At 40.5% G+C, this 25,810-nt stretch overlaps 1 long non-coding RNA gene and 1 other non-coding gene across 2 annotated transcripts; one reads left to right on the forward strand and one right to left on the reverse strand.

Moving 5' to 3' along the window:
- Nucleotides 1-559: 559 nt before the first annotated feature.
- On the reverse strand, nt 560-24,389 carry LOC121482936. The gene is made up of 3 exons (XR_005985669.1): nt 24,126-24,389; nt 23,902-24,013; nt 560-2,153 (listed from the first exon to the last, which is right to left on the reverse strand). It is a non-coding gene; the product is annotated as an uncharacterized LOC121482936 (long non-coding RNA).
- Nucleotides 19,447-19,553, forward strand: LOC121483764. The gene has a single exon (XR_005985854.1). It is a non-coding gene; the product is annotated as a U6 spliceosomal RNA (small nuclear RNA).
- Nucleotides 24,390-25,810: the final 1,421 nt, after the last annotated feature.

Below are 25,810 nucleotides of genomic sequence, written 5' to 3' on the forward strand. Positions count from 1 at the left end.
ACAGACTTTGGGAATCGCTAAAGCCTGGATTCTGGTCACAGCTCCAGGACTCACCAAAGAGGTAAATAGCTTAACCACTCTGGGCCATGGTCAGAATATATTCTGTATCAGATTCCCACATGTATAAATAGGGGATAATAATTTTTTCACCATGAGGAGTTGCTCTGAAGATTAAATGAAATAACACATTTAGGGTTACCTATCACGAGGCCCGGCATTTGGTAGCTAGTTGACACAGTTTATTTCTTCATGCCCCTCCATCCAATCTTAGGGAATCCCAGGGGGTAGAACAACAGGTTTGCTTAGTGGCCTGCAGGGTTTAAGGTCCTCATAATTTCTCTTCCCTACAAACCCTGCTCAGAAGGGCAGCATGGTACTAAGTATATGGGTTTTAGCACCAGAGGGACCTGGTGTCATAGTCTTTGTTCTGTTGCTCACTAGCTATGTGACACTGGGTACATTTGGAGCCTGTTTCCTCATTCATAAAATAAAAATAATAATAGCATCAGTTTCTTTTTTAAGATTTATTTATTTATTTGACACAGAGAGCACAAGTAGGTAGAGTGACAGAGAGAGAGGGAGAATCAGGCTCTGAGCAGAAAGCCTGATGTGGGGCTCAATCTCAGGACTCCGGGATCATGACCCGAGCCATGATCAACTGACTGAGCCTCCCAGGCACCCGTAAGAGCACCTATTTCAAAAAGTGATGGTGAAGATCAAATATATAAATATTAGCTGATATTGTTACTTGCGATGGTGTGTACAATGCACTGACTAGTTTACTTTTTTAAAGATTTTATTTATTTTTTCATGATAGACAGAGAGAGGCAGAGACACAGGCAGAGGGAGAAGCAGGCTCCATGCAGGGAGCCTACGCAGGACTCAATCCCAGGACTCCAGGATCGCCCCCCTGGGCCAAAGGCAGGCGCCAAACCGCTGAGCCACCCAGAGATCCCCCTGACTAGTTTACTTTTATACCAAGCAGTTTCTAATCTAAATGAGTGGATGGTTTTAGCAAATGTGTTAAAAATCCTTAAGCAATGATAACTATGTGTTCCTGGCTTCCTGGTCTTAGCTAAGGAATTTGGGGGTGATGCTGGAACAGCTGTGAACATCTCAGTTCCAGGCTGTTGGACCTTCTCCCCTAGGATTTTCAGCGTTTTGGCAGGATGTGAGCAAAAAGGACTCCTAGCAGGGGCTGCAAGAGATCTTGGGATAATAGAACATTCTCACTGTGGAGTGTGGGCCTAGGGCACTCAGGCCTCCACCTCTTTAAATCCTGCATTTTTCCCCATCCTAGAACTCTTACACATGTTATTCTCCCTGCCAAGGACACAACACATACCTCCCTTCATTCCATTCTCTTCCTTCTCTTCCCCTTGCTAACTGAATCTTACTCATCAGGCCACAATTCAAATATCACTTCTTCAAGGAAATACTCCCTGAGCAGTAACCTGTACCCCAGTCTCCTGTTTATCTTTAAACATTAGTTGAGTCGGGTATTCTATGTGATAAACTATATCAGAAGTGGTTTAAATATAAAAGTGATATTTATTCAGTAGGTGAATTATTTAACTTTGTCTCCCAATCTAGAAAATTATTGGTCCAGGAAGAAACTTCAGGCTTATCCTGTAATTTTGCATACATCCTGGCATTCTCTTGCCTACCCCCTTAGTGATACCCATGGACTGGCCTGAATTAGTAATTTTTTAGAATTGCTCCAGCACTAGGTGAGGCATTGAGCTAGATGATGTTTGGGGTTCCTTGCAACTCTCTACTGCTGACATTTGTCAGAGTGCTGACAAGTTTTCTGAATGCCAGAGTAGGGAGCTGTATCAGAAGTGTCATCCACATCCTTCTTTTGCCCAGTGCCTTGATCTTGGTGTATAAACGGAGAGTTTTGAAGAGTGGTGTGGAAATGTGGGTGTGAACTGTTTCTGCAGAAGGTGGTATGTTTACTTGGTGCCTAGCAAATGAATGCTTTGAGATTAGAAGAAAGGTAGTTCAGGCATGAGTGCCGGAGAGTAGATGAATTAGAAAGACACCAGTAACTTTGATGTCAAGAAGATGGTTCCAGATGACTTTATGGATGGTGTCACTTCGTATGCCTCCATCACAACCGTAAACCAGGAACGCATTTACCAAAAGGCAGCCTAGTGTTGTGGAAGAAACAAAGAGATTGTCATTAAGATAGAACTGGGTTAAGATCCCCATATTCAATTGATTATGTGACTTTGGATAAATCACTTAACCTCTCAAGGCTCAATTTTATAATCTATTGGCTATGTATTGAGGATCCACTATGTTTTCAACGCTTTTCTAAGCACTTGGGATGCACTGATAAACAAAACAGGCTAAATGCCTGCACTTAGGAAGATTACATGTTGCAGGGGTGTAGGAATGGCCGGTAGACCTTTAAATCTGTGATGTTTCATGATGTTGTCCACACAGGCCTGGGACATGGTGGGTACTCAATAAATAGTAGCTATTATTATTTTTATTTAATAAAGTAATCACCGTCTGTGAAACCAGGTGATTTCTACACAAGCTTAAATTTCTATACCAAGGATCGACAAAAAGAAACAAAGAAACTTTGGTGAAGCCAAGTAATTTCTATGTAAAAGACAATAAATGGCTTGAACAAAGTACTTGAGATTCTTGCAATAAGGTAATAGCAGGAAACTTGTATGAGTTTTTCCATCCTAAGTGACAATATTTTTTCTACTATGGTTTCCTCAACAGCAGTTCCATTTGTGACAAAATTAAGCCAGTAGGTTGAAGCTCCATTTGGATAAACTTTCCTCCTTCGTTATCTCCAGGAGATCAAAGAGCATAAATCTGGGAACATAACATTACCCTATAAGCACTCCAGTCATGCTCCTACCCAGGTGATGTTAACCAACCAGACTTTTAACTCAAGTTTGGTGTTCCACCCTTCCAGTGCCATAGCCTCCTTTCTAGAAGCATAGTGTCAGAAGGTGGAAAAGAAGGGAATACTGCTCATAGATTTTCAGTTTATAGTGTCTAGCTTGATAAAAAAAAAAATTGCAGTTTACATCTTGTAATAGAACAATAGAGCCGGGATCCCTGGGTGGCGCAGCGGTTTGGCGCCTGCCTTTGGCCCAGGGCGCGATCTGGGAGACCCTGGATCGAATCCCACGTCGGGCTCCCGGTGCATGGAGCCTGCTTCTTCCTCTGCCTGTGTCTCTGCCTCTCTCTCTCTCTCTCTCTCTCTGTGACTATCATAAATAAATAAAAATTAAAAAAAAAGAACAATAGAGCCATGACTTACGTTTTACAATGTATGTAGTTCATTTCACGAGGGGTCATGTTTCATGTACTATCACATTTCCAGCATTACTGCTCCCCTCTTGTACAGGAGTGGGATAGGCATTGGGTCAGTGTGTTAGGGAAGCATGGTGGTGTGCTGTGGGACTTCCTGCCCCTCTTTCTCTGGGCTTCAGTTCTCATCCTAGTTCCCCTCTCTATCAGATTAATTATCACATTGTTTTGTAGCTATTTATCTTGGGATTCCCAACTAGACTTGAGGTTCCCCTGAGGTCATAGACAGTGTCCTAATTGCTGCTGAATCCCCAACACCTAGCACAGGAGTCATCTGTAACCCTTTTCAATTCCCCCATCCTACTTTGCATTTAAATCCAAAATCAAAGCTATTTTTCTCAGCATCTGTAACAAACTGAGCAGGTTAAGTCATGGCTTAGTGTATCCTTCTGCTTCAGGTGAAAACCCTGGGTATGAAGGGGTTGGGATGAAAAACTATCCCAAAAAAAAAAAAAAAAAAAAGAAAAACTATCCCAACTGCATCTTTGTGGCTTTCTTAGGTTAGCCTCAACATTTTCTTGAGAATACAGACTCTGGCTTTGGAACTGTTTCCATTTAAAAGCCCTTTCGGGGGGCCTGGGTGGCTCAGTCAGTGGATCATCAGACTCTTGGTTTCACCTCAGGTCATGATCTCAGGTTGCTGAGATTGAGCCCAGAGTCAGGTTCCATACTCAGTGCAGAGTCTGCTTGCGATTCTCTCTCCCTCTCCCACTGCCTCCCCCAACACCCTCTCTCGAGTGTTCTCTCTTTCAAATAAATAAATAAATCTTTAAGAGCCTTTTAAATTCTCAATGAGCATTGCACTTGGAATATTGAGAGATTTGAGTGTGCTGCTGTTATTTGAAAGCTGTGTGAACTTGGGCACCAAGCTCAACCCTTCAGAGCCTCAGTTTCATTGTCTTGTAAAACTTGGGAAAATAATCTCTGTCCTATCTTAGGATCACACTGGCTTGTGAGCTTCAAATCAAACAGTGGTTGTGGAAACACTGTGGAAACTGAAATATAGGGTTATTTTCAGCACACGTGTGGTAAGTGTGGTTACCACCCACACTAACCCTTCCTCCTCCCAATTAGGCACTGAGCATTTATTCAGTTCTGAGCACTCTAGCCCTGGGCTATAGCTGGGTGAGGGAGGCATTGTTCTTCCTATCTTCCTGACAAGTTGATCTCAGTTTAAGACTTGTTGCCCTCAGGTCTTTTCAGTCAGCATTTGAGGGGGGAGCTCCTCCCTTGGTTTCTCATAAGCATATTTGTCAGGTGTGCTTTAGAAAGTCTGTAGTTTCTACCTTCTGGCCTGCTTTGTGCTCCCTAGTGAAAAGTGGTTCCTGTGGGGGAAGGGGAAAGGCAACCTTTCTAACCTCTTCCTCTCTTGCACCAGAACTCCCAGTGTCCCCAGACTCCAATTTTTCAGGCATAATTTCTTTCCATCCATCAGGGTGTACCCCTTATGGTATTTTAGACTGATCCTAGGCAGGTAAGTTACATTTTGCAGAAATTTCACTTATTCCCAAAGTGCAGTCTCAGTTGCTTGGTAATTACAAAGCCCAGGACTTCCCCCTGCCTTTGTGGTCAAAAAACACCCTCAAAATTTGCGTCTCTTTGACCCCGGCTTCCAGACTGTGTTTGGGTCTGTTATGAAGGCTCCTGAGGGAGTTCCCCAGCTTTAATTTGGCCAGATGCTCACTGTCCTGCTCAAATCACAGTCCTATTTTCCCCCCACTTTGAACAGCTTTTGCACAGACTTAGGTTCACTCAAACCTGCTCCCCTCCTCCAGCTAGCCACTCAGGGCTGAGAGTACTTGCTTTCTTTGCTGGCTGAGGATCCCTAGTTAGTCAGTCTTAGGTTTTAGTCTTTCCCTCATTCAAAATCATCTTCGTATTTACCCTAGAGGGTTTCCACTGCCCATTCTGCAGTTAATCTTAACCACAAGAAGAGAATTTTTCAAGTTGAAATCTAACTGAAATTTACACATATAGCATCTTTTAGAGTAAAGGTGGACAAACTGCTGCTACAATTAAAAAACAAAACAAAACAAAAAAGTGTTTTTAGGGGTACCTGGGTGGCTCAGCGGTTAAACATCTGCTTTAGACTCAGGTCATGGTCCTAGGGTCCTGGAATCGAGCCCCCGCATCAGGCTCCCTGCTCAGTGGAGAGCCTGCTACTTCTCCCTCTCCTCCCTCTGCTGTTCCCCCTGTTTGTGCTCAATCACATCCTCTCTCTGTCAAATAGATAAAATCTTTTTTTAAAAAGCATGTTTTTAAAGGATCATTTAAAAAAAAAAAAGGAGACTGTACCACCAAGACTATAGGTTTGTAGCTTGTAAAACCTAAAACATTTACTATCTGGCCCTTTATAGAAAAACGTTTGCTGACTTCCTAGAGCTTCTCTTGATATCCAAAAACAGTGTGAAGCAGTTTGACACTATCACCTTCTCTCCCAAGGTTACAGGAAATTTCTGACTTATTTATTGCCATATTTTACCATCTCATCTACCGCTTCCATTCAATTTCTAGTCTAGCCGTGAGGAGTTTAAATGGTTTTTGTTCTACCTCTCGAACTCAACTCACATTTCATTTCTTTCCTAGGGAATAAACTAACTTCCTTTGGTGAGACCAGCTTCTTGGTCCGCTTCCCCACCTACCTCTAGTTAATGTCCCTTTGGCTTGGCTGGACACTTTCGAAAAGTGAGAGCTCCTTGCTCATATTCACAGCATCTTAGAAAAATGCTGAGGTAATTTGAAGAAGGAGCAGATGTTAAATATGGGCAGATTTTTGTGGCAGACTAAAGCCATAAAGACACTTAAAATCCCCCCTGCAAATGAAGACTAACTGTTTCACCACCCACAAGGTGATTTCTTTCCATAGCTCTTCAGAAGAAGGCAGGATCGCCTTACTAGGGCTCAGCTTACTCAGCAGAAGGGCTCATCTCCTCCGTTAAAATGTATTTTCTGCGGAATTTAGTCTACTCTCATTAATTTTCCTTGTGCACTGCCTTCTTAGTTAGAGGATGGGCCACGCCTAAATAATGTTGCCAAACTCCAACAAAGAACATCAGCCGCTAGTCCTAACACAAACACTTACTGAAAAAACTAGTTCATATCTACCATGTGATTGGTGCCTTGAGGGGTACTTCAGCCTCCAATACCTCCAGTGTAGCTGGACAGACAACATGGTAAACTAATGAGGCAAGGAGTTCTCCCATACAATTCAGAGGAGTGAATAGCCTCCATTTTAAGTAGTGTCTCCTTGATTGTCCCATAGCACAGATACATTTGCCAAATTGTCATCTGATCCTGACTATATGGTCACTGTAACCATGCTCACTGTAATAGGGAAGAGAAGGTTGGGAGCAGAATGAACTTTGATTGCCAAAGGAGGTATATGGTATGTGTTCAATGAAGTCAATATAGGTAGAGAAGTTAGTAGAGGGTATTCCAAGGTTGTGGGATAATAACATTACAAGAGTTTACAGTCTGAAAAACTCTGGTTTGTTTTCAGACCGAGTAGACAGTTTGTGTAGAGGCCAGGAAATGTTTACTTATTCATTTGTTTAGGCTAGGTAAGGTTTAGTTCAGCTTTGTAAGGTAGGGCTAGAATTTTGAGGAACTTTGAATATGGACTAAAACAAATAGAAATTGTTCTTTTGGAGGTTTGGGGGAACTGATGAAAGTGGTGTTTTATGAAGAACCACCTGATGGTGTACAGAATGGTTTGGAGGGTGTACCAACTGGAGGCCAGGAAGATTTGACAAAGCATTAAGAATGAGGACAGCCAAAGCCAAGAGTGTACAACCTCTTACTCATTCTGTCCATTTCTCCTTGATTCATAAATGCTACTTGGTGGGGGCAAGAAGGCTGACATTGGACTTTCTAGGGTCTCTTGCCACTCTCCGGAGAATACCTTAACCACTGCCTACATCGCACTTCACAACCAGAGTCCACATACCTCTCCTGGGTCAAGAGCAGTTAGATTGAAGTGGGAGAGCTAAAGCCAGCTAGTGGCCAAGTCCGTGAAAGTGTTTCAAGGATACCTGCAAGTGTCTATCCCTTTAAAAATGTCTCATCCACCTGCTGTTGAATGTTCTCTCAGAAGCCAGACTTATGATGACCTCACAGAAGAATGAGGAGACTTGTTGACTGATGATTCCAAAATTAGTACCACCTGCCACATCTCTTATACGATCCATGTATCAAACTGCCTGCTGAAATCCCCTGAATGCTACATGGGCATCTTAAAATGAATATCTATGAAACCAAACATATCATCTGCCTCCATCCCTACCCATAATTCTCACCTGCCTCTTCCTGTATCCCTCATGTCCATGCGTGACACCACTATCTACCTCATTGCCTAATTACTCAAACCAGAATCACAGGAGATGTACAAAAATTTTCACAAATATGACAGAGTACAGGACTCCTGCCCCAAACAATCGACCCATTGCATGCCAGTCCATCCTTACAGCTATATTCCTTTTGGTTTTGATGGCTTTTTCATCTCTAAGGTAGTCCCCTTTAAAAAGAAAATATTTCTGTTGTGGGGGGTCACACCTCTAGCTGACCCCTTGCTATGAGTTATTACCTTAGCAGGCAGAATAACCACAGCCAAAGCAAGAATGTGGAAGGACACAAGTCAGGACACCTTACTGGGTGTAGGCAGCGGGGAGAAGGTGGGACCATTATGGAAAATGGCGTCTCTAACCATTGATGTAGGAGTAAAATAAAGACAAATACTGCCTACTTCATCCATTTGCCAAGGGCTTGCCCCAAGGGTATCAAGGTTCAAGAGGTATGACCTGGGCTCCATTACTGAGGTTGACACTTAATGGGCCTTAGATATGCACTCTCCCCTTCCCAAGCCATAAACCCTGAGGTGAAGACCTCATTTTGTCACACAAAATGAACTGTGTATTTTATTAAATTTTAAGAATGAAACAGTGCCACATTGTGGTCCCTGCATAGTGTTTCATGAAATGTGTGAAGAGCTCATTTTAGAGCAGGAAAAATATCACTGGGAATATGGATACATCAGGAAAGATACGGGCAGGAAACAACATGAAAGGTGTCCTAAAACCTTCCCCACTCTTCTTTCATAGCCACCCCAGGGAGAGTGAGCTTGTGAAGAACTGTGTCCTTTGATAAATGGTATAGTCCAAAATGCCAGGAGAAACGTGGTCTTTAGAGTACCTAAATATGCTACATACACGGGCAAATAAGACAAAGAACATGTGTTCGCCAGGTTATAGGTTAGGGAAAGGCATCTCTGGGATCCTGAAAATAATAGTCCAATCCATCATAGAAAACTGAAGTCAGCTTTTAAAGGGAGAATAGGTCCCATCTTTTTTTTTTAAGAGTCTATTTATTTATTCATGAGAGACACACACACACAGAGGCAGAGACACAGGCAGGGAGAGAAGCAGGCCCCATGCAGGGAGCCCAATGTGGGACTCCATACCAGGACTCTGGGATCACGCCCTTGGCCCAAGGCAGATGCTCAACTGCTGAGCCACCCAAGCGTCCTGAATAGTTCCCATCTTATCTTTGTATTTCCTTGGTGCCTAGCATAGTGCTTGGCATGTGGTAGTTATTCAGTAAATGTGTCATCAATGCCCGAATAAGGGTGTGTATTAGTTTTCTAGGGCTGCTATAACAAAGTGCCGCAAATTGAATGGCTTTTAAGAATAGAAATTTATTCTCTCACAGTTCTGGAGTCCAGAAGTCCAAAAACAAGATGTTAACAGGGCCTCACTCCCTCTAAAGGTGTGAGGGGAACCCCAGGGATCACTTGGCTTCTGGCATCATAATACTCCAATCTCTACCTCCGTCTTCACATGACCATCTTTCTTCTATGTGTCTCTATATTTCCACGTAATGTTTTTCTCTGTATGTGTCTGTCTTTTTTTCTATTAAAAGAATACCAGTCTTGGGGTACCTGGGTGGCTCAGTCAGTTAAGTGTCTGACTCTTGATTTCAGTTTAGGTCATGACCTCAGGGTTGTGAGATTGACCCCTGCATTGGGCTCTGAGCTCAGTGCAGAGTCTGCTTCTCCCTCTCACTCTGCTCCTCCCCCTACTTGCTCTCTCTCTTAAATAAATAAATAAATAAATAAATAAATAAATAAATAAATAAATAAAATCTTTAAGAACACCAGTCATATTGGATTAGAGTGTACCTTAATGACCTTATCTTAAAGTTATTATATCTGTAAAGACCCTATTTCTTTCTTTTTTCTTTTTAAACAAATTTAAATTTTTATTTATTTATTTAAGTAATCTTTAAACCCAATGTGGGGCTGGAACTCACAACCTCAAGATCAAGATTCCTATGCTCTTTGGACTGAGCCAGCCAGGCACCCCTGCAAAAACCCTATTCACAAGCTCTGTGGGCTGGGCCTTCAACGTGTCTTTTGCGGATCATGGTTCAACCCACAATAGGACCCAAATGAGCCCAGGTTCCTAATAGCATTCCTTGGTTATTAAGTTTGGAAGACATAATCCTTCTCCAAACCTAGCTTTCGGCTTGATCTCCACCATGGTCAAGTTCTCACTCTCTCTCTCTGGAACATTCTTTTTCAGAGAAAAAAATGTCTAAAATCTTTTCTGCATGGCCATGCTTTTAATATCTTAATCTACTTGGACAAATGGTATGTCCATCCTCATCATGATTGGTTTGCTTCCTTTCTTTTTTAAAAGGCTCTTTGTTCAAAGTCTTTCAGTGTGACAATATGTTTATTTTCTCTAGTTTGCAAATATTAGAGGTGGGGAAAGGAGGATTCTTGAGGAAGCAGGAAGGACTGAGATATTGAGAAAACAAATGGAAAATGTTTCAGTCCTACCCCATGCTATAGAGGACCTTATTGGGCCAATTGGCAAAGCTTGGATAAAATATTGTATTAATGTTAATATCATAGAAGTTGTTAAGTGGGCTGTGGTACATAAGAGAATAAATATCCTTACACCTAGGAAATATACACCGAAGTACTAGGGGCAAAAGGTCACGATGCATGCAACTTACCCTCAAATGATTCAGGAATATAGATAGATTGGATAGATAAAAGAAGATGATTAAAAATGTTAATTATAAGTGAATCTGGGTAAAGGGTATGTGAGTATTCTTTAAGCCATTTTATTCTTGGAACTTTTTAAGTTAGAAATTTTTTTAAAGACTTTATTTATTTGAGAGAGAATGAGTGAGAGAGAGTGCACGTGTGTGCACAAATGGGGGGAGGGGCAGAGAGAGAGGGAGAAGCAGGCTTCTTGCTGGTGGCAAGACTAGATCCTGGGACCCTGGATCAAGACCTGAGCCAAAGGCAGACGCTTAACCAATGGAGCCACCCCAGCGCCCCTATTAGAAATTATTACCAAATAAAAAGCAATTTAAAAATGTATGGAATGTTAATTGAAGAACTGGATGTCTCCCCTTTGTTAAAATATTTGCATTTTAGGCTAAATAAGCAAATAACATATTTTAGCATTATTATTCAAATATACTAACATTTATTGAGGTCCTACTGCGTGCTAGGAATACTTACACATATTGTCTTATTTATTAGTCCTCCAAACACTATACCATTTATTACTAATCCTCTTTCATTGATAAAGAAATTGAGGTTCATAGAGGGTCAGTATTTTACTTAAAAATCACAGGACAATTACATGACAGATCTGGGATATGAACCCATCCCCTCTGGCCCCAGGTCTAGTGCCTCTTATACTACACCACAATCACAAATGGCCCATTTCAACAATTCTGAACATAGAAATCTTTAACTATTTTCAGCCTGACTTTCTAAGCCAGTGGTCAGGAGGTCAGTGGGAGGGTTTTCTCCTTTCTCTGGCTCCATAGGGATTATAGCCTTGGACCCGGAGGAGCCAAAAAGGGAGGACCAGCCTAAAGAAACAATGTTTCTGTCCTTGTTTGATAAATGGAATTAGCATTCCCACACGAACAGGAAATGTTGAATTGTTAATAGCCTCCCTTGGGTTTATTATATATGGTATATCTACATGCCTTAGCTATACCCAGGAGGTATTCAAGATAAGCAGTCCCATCTGAAAGTGACGTTGTCCTGTTTTTTGTCAGTTAGTCTAGTGACAAGAGGAGAGATTAAGCATACTGCTTAATTTTATATTACAACACAGCACAAACATATAAAGTTAGTTACATGTTGATTGTAACATTTTTTTGATAGGTTGGACATAAACCAACCACATATTTATGGAATGTCTATAATGTACAAAGCACTGGACTAAGTACAGTGGGGGATCTAAAGCAGATAGAGACTTATGTCCCCAGGACTTAGAAACTAATTACGAAAATGAAACATAAAAGCAGAGAATGTTAACCCATATAAGGTGATATAGGCAAATGTGCTAGAGGTGCCCAGAGGGTAGATAATTACTGTGGGTCTGGATTCCTTAGGGAAGGTTTCTTCTTGGATGACCTGGACCTTGGAGGATGAGTGAGATTTGGATAAGCAGAGAAGATGTGTTCAGCAGATGGTCATGGAGGTGGAGCAGTACAGGTTTCATGAGACTGAATTGAGTCAGATTGTAAGGAGCCTTGATGCTGGGCAGTGGAAGCTTATTAAAGGTTTTGAGCCAGTAAGTTACATAAAAGGAAAGCAGTGTTTGTAGAAGTCCTGGCAGTAGTGCATAGAATGAAATAAACATTGACTCACACACAAGCTTGGATGCACAACTGGGGGGCTTTACAAAAATAATGATACCACGGTCTGAACCCAAGAGATTCTGATTTAATGGTGTGAGCCAGGGCCTTTAGTTTCTTTTTTTTTTTTTTTTAAGATTTTATTTATTTATTCATGAGAGGTGCAGAGACACAGGCAGAGGGAGAAGCAGGCTCCCTACAAGAAGCCCAATGTGGGAGTCAATCCCAAGACCCGGGATCACACCCTGAGCTTAAGGCAGACACTCAACGACTGAGCCACCCAAATGTCCCTGGGCCTTAGATTTTTAAAAAGATCCCCAAGTTTCACTAATAGGCAGCAACGTTTGAGAACCTCTGAAATGGAGGAAGGAGAGATACTAGCATGGAAACCAGGTAGATGGTAATTCCAAGGCAAGCTTAAAACCACAAGTCCTGGGACTGCTGGAGTGGGTGGCAAAGGGAATAGAGAGGAAGGTTTGGACATGGGTGACATTTCACAAGAAGAACTGACCGAGCCTCTGGATAGGCTGAAGGCAGAGAATGAGACGGAACATTTAAAGATGCTGGCATGATTTCTGGGCTCAATATCTTGTTCATGGTAGGCACCCAATAAATAATTGTTGAAATAAGCTGAACTTACTGAACTTATCCCATGCTCCATTAGCAGGGATCTGTATGTCAGGGAAGAAAAGTCAGTTTGCGAGGAAGAGGGGGATTTTGTTCCCAAGCCAAGTATGAGAAAACAGCAAGTTATCCAGATCATCAGTCCCTTTGGAGAGGTAGCACTGGAATTCTGAGGCAAAATCAGAGCTGGGGACCACCAATAAGAAACCATCTGTGTAAAAAACAAACAAACAAACACCCCATCTGTGTGATGGATAGTGGAAATTCTGAGACTGAATGATATCACCTAGGGAAAAGACTCTAGTAAGAAAGAAGCAGATTGAAGAGAAAACCTTACAGAAGGCAGATTTATGTTTTTGTTGTTTTTAATAATCAGAGGGCCCTGTGCATGTATGTAAACAAAGAAGATCAAGGTAAAATATTTATCAGGAGGGGTGCCTGTATGGCTCAGTCTGTTAAGTGTCTGCCTTCGGCTCAGGCCATGATCCTGGAGTCCCAGGATCGAGCACCCCCATCAGGCCCCCCTCTCAGTGGGAGGTCTGCTTCTACCTCTGACCCTAACCTGTGCTCTCTCTCTCTCTCAAATAAGTAAGTAAAATCTTGTAAAAAAAAAAAATATATATATATGTGTGTATATATATATATATATATATATATATATATATATATATATATCCACCAGGGGATACCTGGTGGCTCAATGGCTGAGTGTCTGCCTTTGGCTCAGGGCAATCCCGGAGTCCCGGGATAGAGTACTGTATCGGGATCCCACAGGGAGCCTACTTCTCCTTCTGCCTATGTCTCTACTCCTCTCTCTGTGTCTCCTGTAAATAAATAAGTAAAATATTTAAAAAAATATATCTACCAGGAGCAAGAAGGGAAGAGATGTCCAGCATTGCATAGCTATCCTAAGAAACAGAAGTCAAGGTCCCTCTCTTTAGATACATTACAATCCAGTTGTGTAATGGATGCATTTGTCAGTAGAGCTGTCCATACTGGGCAGCAGCAGTTTATCGCCACCTGCAGCCCGGGGTGTGATCCTGGAGACCCGGGATCGAGTCCCATGTCGGGCTCCCTGCATGGAGCCTGCTTCTCCCTCTGCCTGTGTCTCTGCCCCCCCTCTCCCGTGCCTCTATGAATAATAAAAAAAAGAGCTGTCCATACTAAATGGGACACTAAAAATGTTCATAGGAAAGGCAGGAAAGTTGAGCTTGGATAATGATTAGGTACCCAATTTGTGTTGAGGTTAGAGGGAAGGATGAGAAGATGAATTCAGAGATCGTGAAAAGCAGAGGTAGAGAGGACGAGTTTGCCCCTCTGAGAAACCCTATCTTTTCTGTCACCTGCCCTGAACACTTCAGCTCATTACCTACTCCTACCCTCCATAGAACCCACCCTTAATATATGGCTTTTTTTGAACCCAGTATTGCCCTAAGTCAGCAGACAAGCAGATCAGTCCCCTTAATTTGCCTTAGCCTAAGATGTCTCTGGCGGAACATTTTTTAAAATATTGCACGCCTGAGTAGATGGTTCCTTTAAATGAGTATGAATCAGATGGATAAAAGAGTACAAAATCAGGTGACTTTAGTACACCTCATACAGATTTGAGAGTCTTTCCCTAAAGTCCATTCATTTAAGTATTTAATGAATTAATGTGTTCTACATGTTCAGAACTGTGTATCAAGATGAGATGTCGGAGGGTGGCCCAGACAATTCCTCAACTTCACAGAACAGGCTTGACTGTGCCTCTCAGAAGAATTTCAGGTTGCCAACCTCTGGTGTAGGCCCAACCTGAGACACTCCACAGGTTACTGAATCAGCTCATTATTTGTTTAGTGCCCTACCATTTGTTTGACATTATGTAGACACAAGGCTCTATTGAATGAGGAGAGTGTGTTCCCTGGTAGGGTCATAACTGGGGCCTTGGGATTGCAATCCAAACAACCTGTCATGCATTTCAGTCACACATAGCAGCAATATAATTCTGTTGCTTTGGAAATAGTTAAAAGCTAGTTTTACAATAAGAAGACAAGCTCTTGAAAACATGGAGGGGTGCGGTTGGGGTGTGATTGACAGACCTGTCATTAGTATTTGACAGATATCCATGATTGTTTTTTCTAACAGGAAAATGGTGATTCTTAAAAGCAGTTTTAGATTTCTGCTTCTATTTTTTTTTTAAGAAAGCCTCTTTCTTCAACTTTTCTGTGTAGTGTCAGTAAATGAACTGTTTCCTCTCAAATCATGCATATTGCCTTGCAGCCTTCAACTGCATAGTAATATATCACAAACATTTGGATGTGGGAAGGAGAACGGCCAGAAATAACCATTTAGGTCATGTGGGCTTGCAAATGCATCTGTTTACGCACAGAGGGTCCCTACAGAAGACTGTTTTATTTCAGGGAATATTTTACCCTGATGACAAACTGTAAGCCAGTGAGTCATTTTCATGGCCTGACATTTTGCTGTAAAAGTGCTTGAAAGAGGGTGTGTCCCTTTTGCTGGCTGCTTGTGTCCTAAAGCAAAGTTGCAGGCATCTTGTATGACACTCATAGGTTGTACTGAACAGTAGACCTTTGTGAGATGGGGTCAAAACGGAAACTTCCATTCTTTCAACTTTATTTCGATTACCTTGGTATAGAATACCAAGTGGCAATAATGTGTAATTCAAGAACTACAGACCAGAGTTGGTATAATCTAGTCAGAATACCTGTAATGTGACCGTTAACTGTAGCCATCATCATATATTAAAACATTTCATTTTCATGTATCTCTAGATTTCTATTGATATGCTCACGGTACTTTCTAAAAGAATTCCGGAAGTCACCAAGTTACGTTCCAAAGGTTTGTTTTTTTGAACTCAGAAACAATTTTCCCATATAAACAATGTTATAAATTATAGGCATACTCCCAAACCAGCTCACCCAAGGCTACTTAACCCATAATATGCTTGAAGTATAATAGTGTGTGCATCATATATAATTGCATTTCTATGAAAAACAGAGTTCAGCTCCAATGTGGGAAAACCAGAACAAATTTCCTTTTCCTTCAGGGAGTCCCCTCCGGTGCTGCTCCTTACCCCAACTCTAAATCCTTTATTAGTTAGACAGTGTGAAAGGGAAACATTCTTGGTTCCAAGCCTGGTGTGGTTTCTTTAGGGGCAGAAAAGAAGGCAGACACATTTAGGCATTTGAGGTTGGCCACTCTTTCTTTTCTGTCACCAGGTATGGATCAACCTGCTGCCCAGACAACACACAATGTCTTTAAGGAATTTGTTTTGGAATTTCTATCGATCGTAGTGGTGGAAACCGGGATAAAAATGAACAGATCAATGGTTCCACTTCTCTATATTTATTCACTCACTCAACAATGCATTAATCAATTCCTACGTAGCAAGCAATGAGCTCTAAACCCTGGGGATACAAACATGAATGAGCCCTTGAGGTCCTCCCAATCTAGTGACAGGCATGGACATATAAACAAACCATTGCAATGCAGCGTGCTACCTGCGGTGATAGAGTGCCATATTAGGGAGAGTGGTGGCACAAAAGAGGCAGTGTTCTGCCTGGCCTGAGGGGCGTGGGTGTCAAAGAAGGCCCCACCAAACCTTGCCTTGAAGGATGAGGTGTTTGTCAGGCAGATAAGGGAGTCTGAGAAGGCATTTTAGGCAAAGACAAGAAGTCATGAAATACCACATTTGGAAAAATAAGAGCAATTTTGTGTGGTTTGACTAGAGATACAAAGCAGGGCAGTGTTCGGAGATGAGGCTAGGTAGGGGCATTAAGGGAAGAGCCTTGCATGTCAGGGTGAATACTGCATTTTATCTCATAGTGGTTAATATGGAGGATTGTGGCCAGACTCACCATTCTAGTGGCAGTATGGAAAGCTAGTTGAATAGGAGACTAAAGGGAGGCAGAGGTTTTTTAAGGAGAAGAGAAAGAGAGAGAAACATTTTAGTTTAGTTATATTTTTAATTTTAATTAAGAACATTAAATTGTGGTAAAATAAACCCAAAACAAAATTTACCATCTTAGCCATTTTTGAAGTATACAATTCAGTGACACTAAGTACATTTACATTGTTGTACAACTGTCAACACCATCGACCTCAAGAAATTTTTCATCTTCCCAAACTGAAACTCCCTACCCATTAGTAACTTCTCATCCACTGTCCCCCGCGGCCCCTGGCCACCACCATTCTACTTTCTCTCTCCATGAATTTTACTACTCTACTCCACTTCATATAAATGGAATAATATAGTACTTGTCTTTTTGTGACAGGTTTCTGTAGCTATTTTAATTTTTTAAATGAAGTTGATTCATGTATGTGCTTTAAAAAAATTCCATATATTATCAAGATGTGCACAAATGAAAAGTAAAAGCATTGAATGGATGCTACAGATTTTAAGGAGATTTGCAAGATCCATTTGGGAACTAACATTTGCTGAGTGAATGTCATATGGCACTATTTTGAGTGCTTTACATATATAATTTAATTTACCTCCTAAGACGTATGTGATTTTATTTACTCATCATAGTCAATCATTTAATCATGTATCGTCACCAGGGAGAGGGGTATGAGAACGAGGCAAATAGTCAGGGTTAATGCCATTATGACTGGGATGTAGAGAGGAGCTTCCATGCCAGTGACAAAACTGCAGTATACACCAATAAACCCCAACCTTCAACACTGAGCAGAGCAGAGCAAGGCAGGGGGAGGGTGTATAGCCCAGGTGCACCTCAAAGGTGCAGCTCAAAGGACCTGTGTCAGACATTGGCTTCTGAGTTCGAAAGACTTGTCAGACATGCTGCCTGGTGGGGATAGCGTTCTTCTTGATCTTTCTCTGCATTGACTTGAGAACTTTTAGATGAGCTGCCAGAAACTTCTGACACCACCTTGATCCCCTAGTATAAATACAGTGGATATACATCATACTTATTATTGCTACACTAGCCTAGACTGGCATTCCTTAAGCTGTGTTTCATGGAAGCATACTAGTTTTCTATAAGATGGTAGTATGTAGTCATCAAGAAGAAACAAACCCTGGTCAAATACATTTGGAAAACTTCATATTAGTTGCTTCTCCTAAAGATTCATAGCATATACGAGCTTATAAAAAACCTCTAAGATGTCCCATAATGGGTGATAAACCTGTTGAAAATTTAACCACTATTTCCCAAACATTTTGACCTCATCTTTTAATTTTATTTTGTTTTGATTTGATTTGATTTGATTTTTACTTTCCTCCCTAGAAACATCAATATATATGTGATAGGACCCTAATGTTCCATGGATCTCAGAAGCATAGTGAGTAGGTAGAAACCATCCAGGAAATGGCAAAGGCTGCCCTGAGGAAGCATCCCAGATATGTAGGATTCATAACTGGGCTTAATAAGCAAGATGCCAAAGGTGGTACCTTCAACTTTGAGGGTGATTAGACTATCCCCCAAATGCCTGGGGTGATGATTTCTGCCAAAAGGTTTAACTAAGTTATAAATCCATAAGTTCAAAGGTTTTAAGAACTTCTTACAAAGAGCTAGCCCCAACCACGTTGCATTTCCCACTTGAGCTTTTTTTTAATTTAAGATTTTATTAATTTATTCATGAGAGACAAAGAGAGGGGGAGAGAGCACGTGAGAGGCAGAGACACAGGCAGAAGGAGAAGCAGGCTCCGTGCAGGGAGCCCAATGCGGGACTCAATCCCGGGCCTCCAGGATCAGGCCCTGAGCTGAAGGCAGCGCTAAACCGCTGAGCCACCTGGGCTGCCTCCCACTGGAGTTTTTAAACTATTATTAAGGCTTCGGTGCTTTCACTGTCCAGGGTTGAGGCCTGAAGCCTCTTATCCATGCATGACTCTTAGGCTACATTTTCTTTTGCCTACATTTCTGGAAGACATACAAATTGATATAGATTTGAAAGGAAGATGAGAAATCCACTTTCCAAGGAAGGTAGATAACGTGAATATCACATCATGTTCCCCTGTGTAACAAACCTGAAGTCTCCCAGAGACTTATGAACAACACTGTATCTCGTTATGCACTAGAACACCCTGGGATTTCAGTCTACCTGAGCAATAATGTGATGTACAGCTATAATATGATGTACTCTAATATCCTTGCTTGAGTGAGTAGAACACCTCATTCTGCACAGCTCTAGTGGCATCATTAATTCTATGAAAAACTCCAGAAATGTCAAGTCAACCTTCTAAACAACAGATTTCTCATCCTATAAGGGATAAAAATGCCAACTACCAGAGTCTACACCATGCTCTAAACATCAAATATAGACTGTAAATTGCCTGGTCATTCATAGGATATCACCAGCATTCCATGAGATGTAGCATACTGGTAAGAATACACATCTTGGAGTCATACAGATTAGATTTAGACTCTAGCTCTGCAGGGCACGTGGATGGATCAGTTGGTTAAGCATCTGCCTTCAGCTCAGGTCATGATCCTAGGGCCCTGGGTTTGAGCCCTGCATCTCTCACTTTGCCCATTCCCCTGCTCATGCTTGCTGTCTCTTTCTCTCTCTCTCTCTCCAATAAATAAATAAATAAAGTTAAAAAAATAAATTCCAACTCCACAAATGAACATTTCTGTTATCTTTGCAAATTGTTTCAAATGGGATGCCTGGGTGGCTCAGCGGTTTGGCGCCTGCCTTCGGCCCAGGGTGTGAGACTGGAGACCAGGGTTGGAGTCCCACGTCAGTCCCCCTGCATGGAGCCTGCTTCTCTCACTCTGCCTCTCTCTCTGTGTCTCTCATTAATAAATAAATAAAATCTTAAAAAAATAAAAATAAAAAAATGGAGTAGCAGTGCTCACTTTGGCAGCACATATACAAAAATTGGAATGATACAGAGAAGATTAGCATGGCCCCTGCACAAAGATGACATGCAAATTCATGAAGCATTCCATATTTTTATCATAGTAGTTCCTACCTTCTCCCCTACTGTGTTTCTTTTTGTTTTTATTGTTTCACTCCATTAAAAAAATAAAATGGAGGAGCAATACTATTAAATAAAATTGTCACAGATTATATATATTGTATGGGCATAATGCCATGTGCATAGTAATAGTAGTATTAATAATAGAACCATTGACTGAATACTTAATATGTGCTCATTGTAAAAAATACTTTATATGCATTATATAATTTAGTATATCCAAACACTATTTTATGCATGGACCTTCACAATTTGGTCATAGGTGTGTCACAACTTTGGAGTTATGATGCTATCCATTGTTTTTAAACTGGATTCTCTCAAAAATATGCACAAATATATGCATCTTTGGGCAAACATCCTGCACCCTATCTTTCCTTGGCCATTACATCTCCAATTATGGCCTGATTCATCTCCTGGATCTGGAGGTTTCATCTTAGACACCTTAGTCAGTACATTACACTTCTCTTCAGTACATCATCCCTGGATTTTTGATCAATGACTCCATTTTTGTACCCATTGTAGTAAAATATACAGGTTGCCTCACTGGACTTATTATAAGATTACACATCTTCTAGATTACATATCTCTTGAGAGTCCTCCATTCTACACCAAATGTGGCTTCACCTTTGTGTCTTTCAATTCCAACCATGCCTCCTGCTATCTTAATTAGATGTGACTGCCTAATAAAGACTCTAACAGCACAAATATCCTTCAGCTAGCAACATCCTAGAGCAAATTTAGTTCCAATCTGTGTCAAATCCCTGGATAATATCTTAATAGAGGTCCAGGTTTGGACTTTTCTCAGAAAATTAAATTATAGGTTCTTGGACCTGGTGCTGGTTGTATTTGGTTTTACTGTCTAGCATCCCCACTTCCTTTGGGGGAATGCTTCTCCTGTCCAATGGAGTGATTCTGGTGAGGCAGCTGCTAATCATAGTGCCCTGTCTCACTGGTCACAGGGGTGGGCTTCTGACTCAGGCCCCTCCAAACATAAAACTTCATTCCTCTAACCACATTGATTGTTCTGGGTTAAGCATGTAATCAAGCTTAGCCAATTTGAGTCCTTCCTTGAGGTTTTCAATTTTGAGCTAGAGAAAAATGGCCTTGCTTTCTGTGTCAGAAATCTAGGAGAAAGAGGGCTGTAAGCAGTCATCATCCCTGCCATAACAAAAAACCTGCCATAAAGAAAAACCTAACTTATTAGAAAAGAATGAGGCCAACAAACAAAGAAAAGCAAAGGCAAAAGATGGACAGAGATATTCCTGATGGTATCACTTGAGTGTCTGGTCTAGATATTTCAGATGTACCTTGATTCCCAGTTATATGAGCCAATCATTTTATTTTTCTTTTCAAGTGACTTCGATCTGGGATTATGCCATTTGCAAATGTACTTTCCCATAACTTCCATTGTCTATCTGGTTGCTTGGCTCTCTCTGTATTTCAGATATATTCCATGTTCTAGCAGCTCCTTCTCCTTTTGCATAAACAGGACCTTACTCCATACCTGGCTTTTTGTGGCCCACTACCACTAAGCACGATCCAGCAGTATTGGGCTCTAACCTGTAATGGAGCATACATTTTGAAGTAGCCATTGAGTCAAGGAATTGTTCTTCAACATCAGGGTAGTATGAAGTAGGAGCAGATAGGGTTTACAATGAAACAGTGAGGCACCCTAATAGGGGACATATTACAATAATGAGGAAATCCAGAGCCAGACAATACTCAGAGCATGAAATAAGAAGTTAAAGTTGAGAAGAATGTGATTTTCAGTTTTTGGTGTCCTCTAGTTATTCTAGTTCTCTCTAGTTAACTATTTACATCGTTACAACCAGCAATGTCTAGTAACCCATTGTTATTCAAGTAAGAAATGGGACATTAGTATGGAGTGGAATGTGCATTTCTGATTCTCTTGGCTTATTCCAATTGTTGTAGTTGTCTGTCGTATGTAGCTGTTAGTTATCTTGTTACTAGGTAACTAGTTATACATTTTTTTCTCTTTTTTCTCTAGTTTTATATAGTTCTGAGTTGCTATGCTATTTAACAAAAAAATAAAAAGTTAGATTTGGAAAGATTGAGTTTTTAGCTTTTTGGTTTACTCTGCTTATTGTAGTTATTTTCACTGAAGTGGTTGTGTAGTCAACACTAGTTACATCTAGTTATCAACAGTCAAGCAAGAAATGAGAACTTATAGGTGAAATTATCATTCTAATCCTCTTGGCTTACTCAAGTTATTCATTATCTAGCTCTTAGTTAGCTAGTTACTAGTTAACTTTCTCCTCCATTTTCTCCACTTTTCTACGGTTCTTATTCTAAAAATATATATAAGATTAGATTTGAGAGGATTTTTTTTTTTTTTTTTACTTTCTTGGCTTCCTCTACTTGCCAGTATTTATATCAACTTATCAATAGTTGTTGACCAAGCCTGTTTCCTTCTCTTAGGGACACAGTTGAACTACCTTTCCTAGTTCTCCTTTGTAAGTGGGGCCATCTGATCGGTTCTCCCCTGTGCAATGTGAGCAGAATTGATGTGGCGCTTCTGGGCAGAGCCAGGTAAGGGTGGTTGTGTTTTCTCCCAAGCTCTCCTTCTTTCCACAACAATCTTAGAAACCATGTCTTGAAGGTGGTGTTATTCTTATAAGATTGAAGGAGTCTGGGTCCCTAAATGACTGGAGTAGAGAGGCCCCTCTGCCTCCTTCTGATTACATTGGACTTTGACTTGAATGAGCAAAAAACCTTTACAGAGTTAAGCCACCGACATCTTGAGATTTGTTATAGCATTTAGCCTATTCTGACAAATATATCCTATCATAGTACTTATCATACTCTGTTGTAAATTGCTTGTTTTATTTCTCCATGTCCTCCATTAGACTGTGAGTTCCTTAAGGGCAGGGCCAGTGTCTATTTATGCATTATTATATCCCTAGTATTTAGTGCAGTATTTGACACACAGTAATTACAGTAATGAATATTATCATAAGAATACAGTAAACAAGTGTGTATGCTCTGACAGGACTCCCCCTTATTGTCTCACTAATAAGGACCATCCTTCATTAAAGAGGAGATGCTAATGCTTTACTAATGGAGACTCAGCACCTCTTCCTTAAGTTTTGATTGTAGGTAGGTAGAAGAGCTTTGTAATGATTTTGAGTTAAGTGATAAGATTCAAAGATTAGCTAGTGGGTTACTCGTAGTAGATTTAGAGATTCTTCATCTTACATAGTTGAGTTACATTTTAAGTTGCTTATAAGCAGCCAAGAGAATTTTTCTAAAAAGCTGAATTTCTCTTACGGAGTCCATAGATGTCAGTATAACATAAAACAAATGTACTGAAAACTGGCTTCATGGAATATACATAGCAAGGATATTTTGAAATTCATATATATATATGGGGATCTATGAAATGGCAATTAGATTACTCATTCTGGATAAAAATCTAACCAAACAAACAAACACAATCAGCTAAACTAGTATTTGGCAATACACAACAAAAAAGAAATCTGTTTTTTTGAGTTTTTTACTTTCCCAGGTTGAGCAATCACATATAGAAATGAGCCTAGTGTTTTTTAAATGAGTGTTTATAATCATCAAGCAAATTTAACTAAAATCTCATCAATCTCTAGCACATGTTTTGAAATGTGAGAGGAATTTTCTAAGCTCATAGGAAAAAGAAATGTGCAGTGTTAGGCGGAAAGATTTTTCGAGGCTTAGAAAAGGTCAGTGAAAAGATTTCTAAGAAAATTCTAGAACAGTCAGGCCATGCTACTTCCTGAATTGCTTTGTCCAGTTGAAAAGGAAACTGAATCTAATTTTAAAAACAAAACAAAACAAAAAACAAAAAAACTGGGGGTTATCTCAAGGTCTACTTCATGCCAAATAACCATTTCGCTTTTATTTTCAACTCTCCTTTTGGCTTTGTTCAATGCAACCTGAGTATGTGTGGTATTCCAGAGTGCTACAGGGCGCTGATGGACTGCTATAATTCAATACACTGGGTATATTGTTTTTACTGCTCTACACATATCCTTATAACAGATCCTCTAAGGAGAGTGCAGAGTGACAGGGAGCTATTGTGGAACTACTAAAAGACAATGAAGATAAGGTTGCAATTTCCAAATGAAAGTTTTTATTATAATTGCATCTGTGGCACATTTCTTAACCCACTTACATAGAAGACATTGCCAATTACTTCTGAGAGTCAAAAAGAGACAATTAGGTCCATATTTGTACGCTAATAAGCATTGCATTATTTAAACCTGTTTTTCTTTTTCAACTATGAAAATGAGAATTGAGCAGTGGCAATGGAAACATATAAAAGTAGTAATTACCTTCTTCAAAGTGCAGCTTTCCACATAAACACATTTCCGCTAGCAGGCTTAGTAGCTATTTTTCAACAATAAAATTCCGTGAATAAACTTCATTTTCCCCTGTAGAAGTGGCCTGTAGAATACAGAATATCAAATTACCTTAAAAATATCTCTAAGGAAAGCAAAGTTTGCTACCAATGTTGCGAATTTCCTATTTTTTTTTTTTTTTATATTTGAAAGCCTACCTTCATAGAATATGCTAGCACTTCCATTTAATTCTTTTTCCCTTTTGGAAAAAAATTTCAGCAGGAAGGGGAGAAGAAGGTTTTGCCATGTTCTTGTTAATTGGTATTTGTTGTTAAACTCCAGAGAGACTGGGGAACACGGCTATTGAAGGACTTGGAATTTAATCCCAACAGATCTTGTGGAATATCTCAGTTTTAAGATGTGTCTGTCTCTGTGAATGTTCAACAAGTTCATGTTTGGCCTTTGTCAGGTGGGCTGGCTGATGGTTACTAAAAAACAAGCCATAAGGAAATTCCTCCCTTGCTTCCTAGAGGGGTAGATTTTCATTTACCAAGATTATCAGGAAATAAACAATCATGAAATCCAAACGAATCCACACCTTAATCGGGGTTTTGTGGTGCTTAGGTTACAGTGCACATTGATTATTTGGCACATAATGTCGAGCATTAGCTCATTATCGAATATTAGCTATCACATCTGCATCATGCCAGTTTCACTGAGCAGCCTGCATGTCTACTGCTTCTGCACGTTTCACACACTGAAAACACTAGTGGAAATAAAGATGAGCATGCCACACACCGCCAAATGAAAGTTTTAGTTCTATTCCTCTCAATCAGGAGGACTCTTAGGGGACAGAATTGTGACTTCTTCAGATACCTCCATTCCTCATTTTTCCAGCACAGAAGGCAACTGATTCTTATGCTTTCCAACTCACAGTGCAACCTTGGGTAAGTCACTTAACCTTTTTGTGCCTGAATTTCTTCATCTGTCAAGTGCCTGTGTTGATGAACATCTGCCCCACGGGGCTGGTGTGAGTATCAAATGATATCATGGTTGTCGAAAGGCTTGGTAAATTGTAAAGTGCTGTACAAGGGCAGTGTTATCATAATGATAATAATAATAATGTATTAAGAAATGGATGTGGCTTTTGTTTCTGCTACTGCCTTTTCGCCTTAGAGAAGCTAGGCATTTGCCCTCTTGCCCTTAAAAAAATCAGAAATTCTGAATCAATCTATCTGCCTATTCTGTGTTTATGTGGTTCTAGGGCCAATTGCCGGTTAGCAAATTGTACAAGCTGCAACTCTGGTTCAGACCAGACATAAGCTGGAAGATATGTTTCTGCGGGATTTGAAGTCTGGTAAAAGTTATTTCTACACAGGATAGGATAAAATGATCAGAGCAGAACTACACATGCAGATTCTTCGTGATAGTGCCTTAGAAGCAGGACAACCAAACAAAGAAACAATTCCATTTTGAACCTAATTAGTGTGAATGAATGAAAAGGGGTTATTTGCCATTTTTGCTTGAAATAATCCTGGATACTTATCAATTCCATAGATGAATCCAGACTTTGTGTGGAAATTCTTTTAATCAATGAGAGAATGAAAAAATATATAATATGTTATATGAAAAGACAAAAAGGGCTTTGTAAGCCATGAAATCTCAACATGCAATATATTGTTTGGTCTGCGTGGAAATATGGTCTGCGTGGGTACAGGTCCATCTCACTGCTGATGCAAATGCTGTGATTTTCCAGATGCCAAGCGAGCCTGCTGCCTTCAGAAATCTGTCTGTCCACTGGCTGCCTGCTCCTGAGAGTCCCCTTGTAGTAGCAGCTTCATTCCAGTACCTTAAGAATTTTATTCTTCTAATTTTTCCTCTCAAGGTATTGCAAGAGCTTTTA

The sequence above is a fragment of the Vulpes lagopus genome, chromosome X (assembly GCF_018345385.1).
Source record: "Vulpes lagopus strain Blue_001 chromosome X, ASM1834538v1, whole genome shotgun sequence".
Classification (NCBI taxonomy): Eukaryota; Metazoa; Chordata; class Mammalia; order Carnivora; family Canidae; genus Vulpes; species Vulpes lagopus.